Here is a 14,226-nt window from a genome sequence, read left to right as displayed (position 1 = left end):
TCCACCAAGGTCAGAGACAACAAGAATGAACACGGGTTCTAGGCTCTTTATGGGGTCCTAGATTGTGCTTGTGGGGTTCCAGCTCCTGATCTTTTCTTCCTGATTGTCTGCCCTTGGGCTTCAAGCTCCAGCATCAGATGCAGAGACAACCATACAGGGACCATTTAATCAGTGCCCACAATGCATAGATCACTTTCCTGTAACAAATCCCTTAATATATCTGGATGTCTACTTCTAGCTATATCTGTATCTCTCCTATTGTTTCTGCTTCTCTGGTCCAACCCTGACTCACAGACACACATTCTAATTAGAGGAAAGCTGAAGCTGCTACACAGACCATTGCAGTAGCAAATAGGCTCAGAACTAGCTAAACAATAGAAGCACAGCTGACAAAGTCTGTTCTTTGAAGACAGAAGTGTGAGCAGTTAGTGTGTCTCTCCTGGTGCCGGAGGTAGGCGAGCAGGCTACTTTGGCTTAGAAAGGAATGTGAAGCAGCTGGGCAGGACTAGAGCAACATCCATGGACAGTGTTAGTCAGAGGAGACTTGCCCCAGCCTCCTGGTTTAAGGCTGCACCAGTGTCCCACGTGGAGGGGCTGGTAGTTATGTCTTTACCTCTCACCTGCACAATCATGCTGTCACTATTTCTGGATGTGTGCATGCATGTAGAGTCATTCCACAGCTGGCCTGATTCTTCCCAGCTCCTCCTTTTGTGGTCCATAAAAGGCCCTGAGTCTTAAAGCTTCTGCTGACAGTGGCAGCTAATCAGGTAGGCAAGCCCCATCCTGCATAGATTGGGTCTGAGCTGAGGCTTCTCCTGAGGAGTTTTGCCTATCGGAAGACATCTATTTTTCAAGTCATTCTCTTTCTCTCTTCTTCCAGGAAACAGTGATCCACTTTCCTCCCTCCGAGTGTGCCTGGATGTCACCCCTCAGGGTCTCCCAGGTTGGAAATGGCTTTCCCAACATGAAAGGAGGAAGAGGAAGGTAGGCATAAGAAGTGGGAAACAGAGACAGAATTTCCAACTGAGAAATAAAAGGAGATAAAAGGGTGACAGCAACAGAAGGGAATATGAAGGTTTATTAGCCAGTGTTTGAAAACATGAGGATCCCAGAGCAGAAGTTTTCACATATATTTTATCTGCAAAGCTGGAAAATTCGGTAAGAGGGCAATGCAGAGGCTCTAGAGAACAGCTTAACTTCCAGTTCTGCTGTCCTTAGAAGACCCATCCTTGGGCTCCTCAGCTCTAGGGCCTTAACCAGGGGTTCCCTGCTGCCTCCTCCCCACATCTCTCTTTCCTCTCAGTGGTGGCTAAGTGCCAGGAGCTGGTTCTCTTAGGGTAGGGGCGGGGGGCTGTGCTGCTCAGAAGCCTCTCAGAAGAGTAGCCTCTTGAGGATGGGGGGAAGATTTTCTTTTTCCATCCACCTCCTTCAACAATTGTTATATCTGCAGATTCTGGCAAGCTGAAAAGTGACCTCCCAAAGATACTTACATCCTAGTTGCTGGAACCTGTGGGTATTATCTTACATGGCAATAAAGGGTCTTTGCAGATTAAGTTAAGGGATCTTGAGATGGGAGATTATCCTAGACTATCCAGGTGAGCTTTAAGTGCAAGTATAGGTATTTTTATAAGAGGGAAGCAGAGCGAGTTCCCATTATGATGTGGTGGAAATGAATCCGACTAGGATCCATGAGGATGTGTGTTCAATCCCTGGCCTCGCTGCATAGGTCAAGGATCAGGCCTTGCTGTGAGCTGTGGTGCAGGTCACAGATGAGGCTCGAATCCCACATGGCTATAGCTGTGGCTCCAATTCAATCCCTAGCCTGGGAATTTCCACATGTCCCACCCTCTGCCCTAAAAAGCAAGAAAAAAGAAAACCAAAAACCAAAAAACAACACAAAAAAGAGGGAAGCAGAGGGAGTTTTGACACACACAGAGGAGAAGGCAGTGTGAAGTCTGAGCAAAGAGAAACTTTAAAATGTTGGTCTTAAAGATTGGAGTGACATGGCTACAAGCCAAGGAAAGTTGGCAGCCAGCAGAAATTGGACGAGTCACAGAGCAGATATTCCCGAAAGCCTCTGTGGGAGAGTCTGACACTGCCAGTGCCTTAGTTCCAGTGCCATGATGTGGATTTTGGACTGGCAGACTCAAAACTCTGAGAGAATAAATTTCTCTTGTTTGAAGACACCGTGTTTGTGACTAATTTGTTACAGCAGCTGCAAGAGACTATTACACAGACACTTTATGTGTTTGCAGTAAAATGTTTCCCTGGTCAACACTGGGAGAGCAGGGCCTCTGCAGAAATGGTGGGAAGGATGAGGAGTTCCCATTGTGGTGCGGCAGAAACACATCTGACTAGTAAACCATGACGTTGTGGGTTTGATCCCTGGCCCCACTCAGTGGGTTAAGGATCTGGCGTCGCCATGAGCTGTGGTGTAGTTTGCAGATGTGGCCCTAAAAACGAAAGAAAGAAAGAGAGAGAAGGAAGGAAGAAAGGAAAGAAAGAAAGAAAGAAAGAAAGAAAGAAAGAAAGAAAGAAAGAAAGAAAGAAAGAAAGAAAGAAAGAAAGGAAGAAAGAAAAATGGTGGGAAAGATGGCCAGGGAGTGGGTGCAAAGTGGTCAGGGGTTTCAGCCTCTGGACAGGTGTGCTGGTGGGAGGGAACTGGGTTCAGACATAGAGGAGGACCACCAGGTACAATGAGGTAGCATAGTCCAGGTGCTGTGGATTCAGACAAACTAATGTTTCTATATCGTATTTTATTTCTGACCTTTTATTTGACTTTGGGCACATTATTTAATGTTTTTGAGGGTTTTTTTTTTTCCTCCTCTGTTAAACAGGGAAAGTAATCTATAATTCATTGGCTATGGAGAACATTTAATGAGATAAGGTGTTATGTAAAAATAGGGCACAGCATCAAGCATTTAAAGGCTAATGAAGTGATAGCTCTAAGTGATAACTAAAGTGTGTTGATTTAGGCATGGTTCTAATAAATCCTTGCTTCCAGAAGGACAGGTTTTTTGGATCAGGCAGGATGGCAAGTGCTACTAAATCGCACTTTAATTCTCCTCTTAGCCAGGGCTGCAGCCAGGGTCAGGACTGTGTCTGTGTTGGCAGAAGTGGCACCCGGGGCACAGGAAGTGGGGTCTGAGGTGGGGGGGTGGAAGGTAGGGAAAGCCAGGCAGAGTCTAGGCTCTAGTCCCAGAGGGTCCCAGGGGCCCCAGCATCACAACTACCTAATTTGTGGGACTCAGTGCAAAATAAAAACTTGAGGCCACTTGCTTAAATTATTAAGAATTTTAGGGAGTTCCTGCAGCAACATGGATGGAACTGGAGCCCCTCATACTGAGTGAAGTGAGTCAGAAGGAGAAAGACAAATACCATATGATATCACTTATATCTGGAATCTAATATATAGCACAAATGAACCTTTCCACAGAAAAGAAAATCATGGACTTGGAGAACAGACTTGTGGTTGCCAAGAGGAAGGGGGAGGAAGTGGGATGGATGGGGTGCTTGGGGTTAATAGATGCAGAGGACAGCCTTTGGAATGGATTAGCAATGAGATCCTGCTGTGTAGCAGTGGGAACTATGTTTAGTTACTTATGATGAAGCATGATAATGTGAGAAAAAAGAATGTATACATGTATGTGTAACTAGGTCACCATGCTGTACAGTAGGAAAAAAAAGTAATGTATTGGGGAAATAAAGAATTTTAGGAAGTTCCAGTTGTGGCTCAGAGGTAGCGAACACAACTAGTAACCATGAGGATTGGGGTTCAGTTCCTGGCCTCGCTCATTGGGTGACGTATCTGGCATTGCCATGAGCTGTGGTGTAGGTTGCAGACCCGGTTCAGATCCCGAGATGCTGGGGCTGTAGTGTAGGCTGGCACATTTTGCTCTGATTTGACCTCTAGCCTGTGAACCTCCATATGCCACCAGTGCAGCCCTAAAAAGCAAAAAAAAAAAAAAAAAAAAAAAAAAGGAATTTCAGGACAGCAATGGCAGAGCCATGTCTGAGTGCAGGGCCCTGGTGAATCTGTGCATTCCCATGTCATCAGCTCTGCTGGCTTTGGAGCAGTGGGATAAAGCCCGGTCATTCCAGTCGTTCTGATAAGCGGGACCAGACCTGGCTGAACCTGGCAGAGTTCCGCTGGGTCCTAGTGCCGTGCTGCTGATTGGGAGTCAACTGTGAGCTTGTGAAGATTCCAACTCAGAAGTTCTGGTGCAGGACCTACATTTCTCACTCGCTTCTTGGAGACACCTGAGGCTGACTGTCCTCAGGCTACACTCTGAGCATCAAGGACCCAAGAGACACCTCAGGTCATGGTTTTTGACACCTCGGGCTTTTCATCCAGTTTCTCAGGCTACCAAACTTATCTTTAGGGACCTGGCACATCTGAACCAAAAGGAAGACACCTGAAGGTCCCGCTCCCCTGTTATGTTATGAGTCAGGCTGGGCTTAGTCAAAGATAAGAAGTTTGGATCTGCTGCAAGTGGCTGGTCTATAGCAATCTAGTTACCAATGGCAGTAACAGTAACAATACCTTAGCAAATTGTTTTTATTGAGCATAAGCCCTGTGCTAGAAACAGAACTAATCCCTTTAGGGACATTCTCTCTCTCTCTTTTTTTTTTTTTTTTTTTTTTTAGGGCTGTACCTACAGCATATGGACATTCCCAGGCTAAGGGTCGAATCGGAGCCACAGCTGCTGGCCTACACCACAGCCACAGCAGTGCCAGATCCGAGCAGCATCTGTGACCTACACGCAGCGCCGGATCCCAGACCCACTCATTGAAGCCAGGGATCGGATTGAATCTGCAACCTCATGGATGCTAGTTGGATTCATTTCTGCTGTGCCAGGATGTCACGACAGAACTCTGGGGATGTTGTCTTTTTCAGTGGTTTGTAACTGTATCCAGTTGAAAAGTCTGTAATCAGTGATTCGATTACATATTAATTTATTTAAAGACACACAAGTTTTTTTCTTCTTCTTTTTATAGTTTACTTGTGGCATATGGAATTTCCCTAAGCTAGGGATCAAACAAGCTGCAGCTGCTGGCCTATGCCACAGTCATTGCTATGCTAGATCCGAGCTGCATCTGTGATCTATGCTGCAACTTTCGGCAATGCCGAATCCTTAACCCACTGAGCAAGGCCAGGGATCTAAGCCTCATCCGCACGGACACTATGCTGGGTTCCTAACCTGCTGAGTCACAACAGAAACTCCAAGACACACAACTTTTTACTATTAATTTTATGCATAATTTTGCAGATGCCTTCTAATGTCCCTGGAGTAGGTACTACCATGGTGCCCATTTTACAGATGTGGAAACTAAAATGAGAAATATTCAGTACCCTTCCCTTATCTGCCTGACTCCCACATCCTGCTCTCAAACACCCTCAAGTTCCTGAATAAACAGGAACGAGTTGAGAATCAGCTAACACTAAACAGTTTACAATGTGCTCTTATAGGGGTCTATCATTTTCTCTTTACAGCCATCCTGAGAAGCAGTGCTGGGATCCAGTTTGTGGATATTGAGGCCTGGAGCTTGTATGTGACTTGCCAAGTTCATAGCCCGTAAGTGGGAGATGGGATGCCAGGAAACTCAGGCTCTCTGGGCGCCCATCCCATGGGAGGGATGATAAGATGACAGGTATTCATGGAGGCAGGGATCCAAGCTCCAAGTCTTATGAGTTCAGGCAATTACTTCAGGGAAAGAAGTCCAGGGATGGCACTGGGGCTGCCAGGTGCTCCTAGGAGGAACCTTCCCAGAGGCTGGTGCTGGGCTTCTGCTGCCACAGGAGGGGCTCAGAACTTACCCTTCCCAAGGACTTTGCTCTGTTCCTGGAGGACTTCCCCTTAACCTGAGCAAAAAGGCTGAGAGGGAAGCCTCAGACTCTTGGGTTGGAGGACTGACTCTACCTCTTTCGGGCAAATTGTCCTCAAAAGTTCCCATCCAGGGAGTTCCCGTCGTGGCGCAGTGGTTAACGAATCCGACTAGGAACCATGAGGTTGCGGGTTCGGTCCCTGCCCTTGCTCAGTGGGTTAAGGATCCGCCGTTGCCGTGAGCTGTGGTGTAGGTTGCAGACGCGGCTCGGATCCCAAGTTGCTGTGGCTCTGGCATAGGCTGGTGGCTACAGCTCCAATTCGACCCCTAGCCTGGGAACCTCCATATGCCGCTGAGCGGCCCAAGAAATAGCAACAACAACAACAACAAAAAAAAAGTTCCCATCCAATGGGATTGACTAATGCCCCTCTCCCACCTGGCTTGCTAGAAGGACTAAATGAGTTTATCCATAGAGAGCTCTGATGAAAGTTGCCTGGTTCTTCCTATCGGTAGGTGTTATCTTTCTGCAAAGGGCTCTCGCCTCCAAGATTGGGTGCGACCAAGAGCAGGTCCGCCTGAGCTGAGGTCCTGGGGACACCCTTTTCTTTTTTCTTTTTTCTTTTTGTCATTTTGCCTTTTCCAGGGCCACTCCCGCAGCATATGGAGGTTCCCAGGCTAGGGGTCTAATTGGAGCTGTAGCTGCCAGCCTACGCCAGAGCCACAGCAGCCTGGGATCTGAGCCACGTCTGCAACCTACACCACAGCTCACGGCAACGGCGGATCCTTAACCCACTGAGCAAGGCCAGGGATCAAATCCGCAACCTCATGGTTCCTCGTCGGATTCATTCACCACTGAGCCACAACAGGACCCCAGGACTCCCATTTCAGAGCAACCAGCAGCCTTCACCGTTGGCAGGGCCCAGTTCTGGCATTTCCATCCTTCTCCTGACATCACTTCTGCTACTATTCTGGGAAGCACATCATTGTGGAGATTCTTTCTCATCCATATGGTGCATATGTAACCTTCCCATAAAATGGTACCACTTTTCCCACCAAGTGTGATGAAATAAAAACAGCTCACATGGGGATCAGAAGGTTTTGGTTCTAGTCATGGCTTTGCCTTTAGGTAGATGTGTTATTTGGGGAATACCGCCCAAAGCATGGTCCATGGTTTCCTCATCAAAAGAATGGAGAGGTTGGAACGTTCCCTGGTGGTCTAGTTGTTAGGATTTGGCACTTTCACCCCTGTGGTCCGAGTTCAATCCCTGATCTGGGAACTGAAATCCTACCTGAAGCTGCTGCACACCATGACAAAAAGAAAAAAAAAAAAGAATGGAGGAGTTGGATTGAATTTATTTAAGAAAAAAGTACCCTGAACCCTCCATTCCAAGCTGGGCAATGTATGAAGCACTAGGGATGTAAAACCAAAGAGGCCAAGGCCCCTCCCCTGAAGGAGCTCTATGCTGGGACAGAGGAACCCCATGATAGAGGAATGCATCATCTACCAGCTAAGATTGGTGCTAATATTCTAAAATTATGCCCACTCTCACCCTTGACTCCTATCAACAATATTGTGTAGAACAGTGAACACATAAGACCGTTGCCAGTCTTTGCTCTTTCATCAGGTACCCATGCTGGTTAAAGACAATTTCTATTAGACAGTGATCTAAGTTCTGAGCCTCTGGCTTAGTGTAGCATCTGTCCCAACAAAGTCCTCTTACCGGTCAAAGTCCAATGGCTTCCAAAGTTCAGATCCAGTGAATATTAGATGTGACCTTGAGTTGCTCTGGGTTGGAGAAGACAGGGCATCCTGAGATCACCTCTGACATTCTCCCAGCTCACCTGGACCCTTTTCTAAGAGGTCTCTGGCTGGTACTTCAAATCAGCAGGCCTGGAGGCTTATGTCTCAGTAATTCAACAACTACGGCAGCTGGTTCTTTTCCCTTAAGATTTAATACTTGTCATTTATCTGTGTCAAAACTGCAAAGGAACAAGTTTCCAAAGACAGATTTATTATGTGTGCTCAGTGTCTCAGGTGCAGCAGTGCATAGAGATGGGCTGAATTCCATATTTTCCATGAGTTTTTGTTCTATAAAAATAGCCACTTTTATTTTGCATTCAGACAAGTGAGAAATATACAGTCTTGAGCTGTGAGTCACCATGGGGCATTCACAGAAAGTAACATTATTGTGGGACTGGGTTCTAGCCATTGGTTTCAGGGTCAGCTGCCAGGCTTACACAAGCGTAAGCTTATGCAAGGAGCAAGTTGTAACCAGAGCTGACTACATAATTTGTGAAGCTCAGGGCAAAATGAAAATGTGGGACCTCAAGATTAAAAAGCAAGAAAAAAAGTCCTGTTAGAGATAAAGCATTTCCCTTTCTTCTGTGGTCTTTCTCTCACTTGTCATGGTGGTATTTAATGTTGTTCTAAGAAAAATTAAAGTTTTCAGTTATCAGCATGCATTTTACTATTTATTTGTTGTGTAATGCAATTTTAAATGCAAATATAAGAGCACATAACTTCTAGGTGGAATCGCTGAAATTATGCAATCATTATTTCACAGTTCCTCCCCAGCGAGTGCCTTAAGTTGTTGGAAAAAACAAGCCTGAGCCAGATTCAGGAAGGTAGAAGAAGAAGGAAAGGATCCCCCAGGCAGAGACTGGCTAATGGGTCCTCCAGGTATGGAATGCGCATCCTCATTGGTGGCCGGGGCACCTCCCCATGATACAAGTCACATACATGCTCTTTCTGGCCTGAGAACTTCCCACTTTGCCCTCCTACCCACCTCTCCTGCCATCCTTAGTACTGAGGTCTTGTGCAGCTGCTGGGGATGGAGGCTAGAGACATCAAGCCAGGCATCTTCTCTTTCCATGTGCTCACCACCCCAAAGCACAGCAGATGGATCTCTGCAGATTTTTAAACATATGTGTTAGGACAAGCTTGGTACCTGGATTAAGGAAGTGGCTCAGTACCCTAGAGGCTTGGCTTCTGTCTGGCCATTCAACAGATGCACTGCCAAGATGTGGACCTGCCAAGCCCCACCCCAAGATGCTGTAGGGTGTGTGCTGTAGGGCGTGGGCTGTATCCTGATTCTCCCTGTGTCCTGCCTGGGGTAGGAGCAGCAGTGGTTGTGTGTGAGGGCTGGAGGAGAAGTCAGTGTAAAGATGGAGGCAGAGGGGGCGGTAAGGGCACAAGGAATAGAGGAGCCACTAGAAGTTGAAAGAAGCAAGGAACAAACTCTCCACTAGAGCTTCTGGTGGGATCATAGCCCTGCTAACATCTTGGTTTTAGCCAATAAAATTGATTTTGGATTTCTAGCCTCCAGAACTATGACACAATCAATTTCTGTTGTTTTAAGCCACCAAGTTTGTGGTAATCTCTTATGGCAGACTAAGAAAATGAATATACAAACTACTAGAATTAATAAGTATAATCAGCAAAGTTGCTGGATATAAGGTCAATATACAAACATCACCTTATTTCTATCAGCAACTAATAAATTAAAAATTAGAATAAAATATTCTATTTATAATAGTGTCAGTAAACACCAATTTTTATGGTTAAATCTAATGAAAGTTGTACAGCCCCAAACTATTATTGAGAGAAATTAAAGAAGACCTAAATAAATGAAGGCATATACCATGGTCGTGGATTGGAAAAAATACTGCAAGATGTCAGTTCTCACCCCATTCAACTATAGATTGTATAATGCCAGTCAAATTCTGGAAGTTATTTTTGGTAAAAATTGATAAGCTGATTCCAAAATTCATAGGGGAATGCAAAAGGCAAAGAATAGCTTAGGCAACCTCGAAGAAGAAGAAGATCGGAACGCTTACATTACCAGATAAGATCCATTATTAATTTATTATAATTTAGCATGACACCATCACAAGAATAGAACCACTTACCAGTCATGCAAAATAAAGCTCAGAAACAGACTCACATATATTTATTATTAAAGGATTTATTATTATTATTTATTATTAAAGGAATGCATGGGAAAAGAAGGATTGTTTGTTAAGTAAATATTTCTCAATTGATTATATGGAAAAATAGTATATTTACTCCTCTTTTTTTACCCCAAGCACAAAATCAAATATATATGGCTAGCGTCTCTAAATATGAAAGATAAAACAATAAAGTTGTAGGAGAAAGCATAGAATGATATCTTCATGATCCTTGAATAAGTGACTTTTTTTTAAAGGACATAAAAACTGCTAATCAAAAAAAAAGAATATATCAGTAAATTAGACTTAAGAACTTTGGTATTCCAAAAGACATCATTAACAGAGGAAAAGGGAATGCACAGAGTAAAAAGGTATTTGCAACACATATATCTAATTAAGAACTTGTATCCAGAATATATAAAGAACTCCTACAAATCAGTTAGAAAAGGACAACCCAATAGAAAAATTGATGAGAAAGGCTTTAATAGACACTTTACCAAGTGAACATCCAAATAGCAACAAAGAGAAAAACAAAAACAGCCCCAAACCAACCACATGAAAATGTACTAAACGTCATGAATCATCAAGGAAATGTAAATTAAAGCCACAATGTACCATCACACAGCTACCAAAATGACTAAAAAGAAGATGGAAAATTCCAAAGCAAGGCTAGTGAGCAAAAGTGAATTCTCTTGCACTGTTGGTAGGAGTGTAAATTGGTACAATTATTTTGATAAACTGTCAGTGTCTAATAAACCTGTGCATATGCATATCTTATGACCCAGCTACTTCACTTCTAGTTACATACCAGGTAGTCATGTGTTCATGCATTCACCAAACAATATGTACTACAGTGATCAAAGCAGCACTATGGATGTTACTCAAGTGTCTGTCAGAATAAATTGAGACATTCAAACAATGGAATATTGCACAGAAGTAGAGAATAAGTCCATGCAACAATATAATGAAACTCAGAAAGCATAATAATTTGAGTGAAAAAAGCCAGACCCAAATGAAAATCTATTTATTATTCCATTTGTATAGAGCACAGAAACAGACAAAACTAATCTATACTCTTGGACATTGGTCATCCTCAGGAAGGTACAATAACTGGAAGGGACCACAAAAGGGACTTTGGGGTACTGGTCAGGTTCTGTTTCTTGACCTCGGTGCTGGTTACATGTGTATGTTTGTGAAAATTCATTGAGCTCAACATTAACGCTCTGTGAGCTAGAAAAGTACATTACGCTTCAATTTAAAGTTCATTAAATCTCAGCTTATATTCTATGGTATAAATGGCTGGGATTAAGGAAAGTGATGTAGCACAGGTTCTGGCATAGTAACTGTTAAAAAAAATGACAGCTAGTTTTATTATTGCTACATAATAAAAATGATTTCCTGATGGACGTTTGCTACAGCTAATACTACCAGCTTCATTTTGCCTTGCTTGACGTTAGCCTGACAAATGAGGCCCTGTCCAGTTCTGATTCTGCTGCAGTGACTTTGAAATTTGTCAAAATTGGTGCAGCAATGCTGAGCATCACCAGATGTGTGAACAGAAGCCTGGTGAACAGCAATATCTGTTCACATGGAATTACTTCTCTCTGCTTTCAACATTTTTCCAAAGCAGTGCTAGCAAGTGAGGCCAAGAGCCATGAAGGGCAATGCCTAAGGTTTTCCAGAATCATGTCTGATATGGATTTCACATACAGGTGCATTATTCGGGTGAGGTTTAGAAATGGCTTCACTTGGGACTTTTGCAGGGGCCAATGTGTTCCAGGAGATGTGGAAATGTTCATTATTTCCTGCTTCCTCAATGCACACTGGCCCTATTTGCCTTCTGAAGGAAGTTTTTTCTGTCTCCCTTTGTTATAAAGATGCTGAGGTCAAATTCTCAGATGCTAGTGTAATTCACGTTTAGCTTTCCCATCTATGTGTTCATTTGCACCCGTCCTTTTGCCAGAAGGGCTTAAAGTAGCTTACAGGAATACTGCTTTTGGAGTTATCTTTAGGAGTATCTGCCTCACCCATGACTTCCTTCCTCTAAAAGCTGCCTCTCTCAGTTGCAGTGGCAGATTTGGAAGCCACGTTTGCACTTCATTCGGCTTCCTCCATTGGCCCTGGGTGGACAGACCTGGTGGAAGTGACGGACCCAAGCTGGGGCCACTTGCAGTCTTTCCCCTGAGAATTTGAACTTGGGGCTTGGAGACAGCAGTCATTGTCCACTGACTGGCTGAATAAGACCAGGTCAACTGACCCACTTTCAAAAGAAGAAAAGAAAGTGAGTCTACAGAGGTAGGGAGAAAGAAATAGAGGCATAGAAGAAAGGAGATGACAGGGCATTTGGTGAAGAGACATTGGGAGAGGGGATGTCTTGGTTTCTGCTATTTCTCTCAATCCTGGTTCTTGGCCCCACTGCACTTCCTCCCCCATGTCCATGAGATGATCCTGTATTATTACAATGCCTGCCTCCTAATCTTTGTAGCTTAAGCTAGCTCAAGTAGGTTATCTATAGTTTCCAACTAAAATCAGCTCAAGTAGGTTATCTATAGTTCCAACACTGCAACGAGATAGCAGCCCATTAAAATGTGTCAACAAATGGACAGTGTGTCAACAAATGACATATTGAAAATGTGTCATTGTAGTGAAGGCTGGTATGATGTCAGGAGAGAGGGGGAAGTACCAGTACAGCCATGTGACCCTGTCCATTTTCTGCTAGCAGCCAGCAAATGCCAAGGAGGATGAAGCATCAAGAGCAGGTGTTCTCCAAAAAAAAAAAAAAAAAAAGGAGATCCCATCGTGGCTCAGTGGAAATGAATCTGACTAGAACCATGAGGTTGTAGGTTCGATTCCCTGGCCTCGCTCAGTGGGTTAAAGATCCGGCATTGCTGTGAGATGTTGCTGTGAGCCACAGATGAGGCTCAGATCTGATGTTGCTGTGGCTCTGGTCTAGGCCAGCAGCTGGGATTAGACCCCTAGCCTGGGAATCTCCATATGCTGTGGGTGCGGCCCTCAAAAGACAAAAGACAAAAAAAAAAAAAAAAGAATCAGGTGTTCTCAACCCCGGCTACACAAGCTCCGGACACTGGGGAGCTTCTGAAATATACTCCCAGGCCCCACCCCAGAGACTTGATTTAATTGCCCTGAGCTGGCATCTTGATGTTGGAAATGCTCCCCTGTGATTCTCAAGTATGCCCAGGGTTGAGAGCCCTCAGTTACCTTAGTCATAGTAGGTAGAACTAAAAATAAAGAATAAGCCAAACAAAAACAGGTCGTTAAGAGACGTATGGGAATGGTACTGAGGCCACAGAGAGAAGTCCCTTGCATAGATCCTCCTTTGCAGGACATATGTGCTCAGCGATAGCCTCATAGCAGATACCGAGGTGGCCCTGAATGTGAGCTGATGAATGATCCCAAAGTACCATCCCGAAAAGCACGTCCATGGGATGATGCAAAGCATCTTGCTGCCTGGCTCCATCTTGGAATAGATTTGAGAATATTTAGAACAGATGTTTATGCTAAGACTCCTGAATTTTAAAGCAACTTTTTTCCTGCCCAGGAGAGGGACTCATTTCCATCAGGTCAGTGGTGGCTCTGAGCCCCCCAAAATTTCAGAGGCACTGGAAGAGACGTATTCACAGACTGACCATCTTTTTGATGATTCTCTATCATAAAGGAATCTCCCCACTGGGCTTTACAGGTAGTCAGTCTCCTTTATGGGCACCTGGCAGGTGGTACAGCTTGCCAGGTTGCCGACTTGAGCATGAGGCGAATCTGCCATAAGAGTTGGCTGCCAGGATCAGGATTGGTGTCCTCAGAGGAAGGCTGAGGAGCCTGGCAAGGACACATGTATGAATAGAAAGCAAAGAGAAAGGTTGAAAGGGGGCCAAGACGCTCCTCAGAAAGCATTCAGGATGCACTCCAGTGCACAGACAAAAGGGCAATGAAGCCCCCAAAATTCTCCATCTGAGCACAAACAGCAATAATTTCTGCTTGGAAAAAATTTAAAACAGGTGGGGCCAAATACCCATCTTGTTCATAAAACATCTCGGTAAACACCCATGGAACATTTAACCTTGAGAAATATATCCCGGCACCATCTCTAAGCTAAATTGTTTGCAAAATATATGACTATGTGACTGAATTAGTTAACTTGTTCCTAAGGGTTATTGACCATAAGTCAGTTTAATGTTGGAGGCTAGCTACCAAAAAATGATGACTTTGTTTTCAGAAGCATTTGATCTGTAGTCCTTCTTTATGACATTAATTAAATAGTAGGTAAGTCATCTATCAAGGTCATTCTTGGCTCATGACACTGGACTATGGCATCTACCAATAAAGAAATACCCCCTTTCAAGTTTGTATAACAAAGGGTGATATCCTGATAGCCTGTTCACAGAAGAGGAGTAGTAAGACTTTGAGGTGTTGATTAGAGAGAAGGCAGGCCAGGAT

General features: G+C 44.3%; 1 long non-coding RNA gene across 1 annotated transcript; it reads left to right on the top strand.

The window, feature by feature from the left end:
• On the top strand, positions 887 to 9,819 carry LOC106509422. Its single transcript, XR_001306966.2, has 3 exons — positions 887 to 984; positions 5,495 to 5,576; positions 8,391 to 9,819. It is a non-coding gene; the product is annotated as an uncharacterized LOC106509422 (long non-coding RNA).

Source organism: Sus scrofa, chromosome 2, assembly GCF_000003025.6.
Source record: "Sus scrofa isolate TJ Tabasco breed Duroc chromosome 2, Sscrofa11.1, whole genome shotgun sequence".
In the NCBI taxonomy this organism is placed as follows: domain Eukaryota; kingdom Metazoa; phylum Chordata; class Mammalia; order Artiodactyla; family Suidae; genus Sus; species Sus scrofa.
This window is presented reverse-complemented; position numbering and strand designations above follow the sequence as displayed.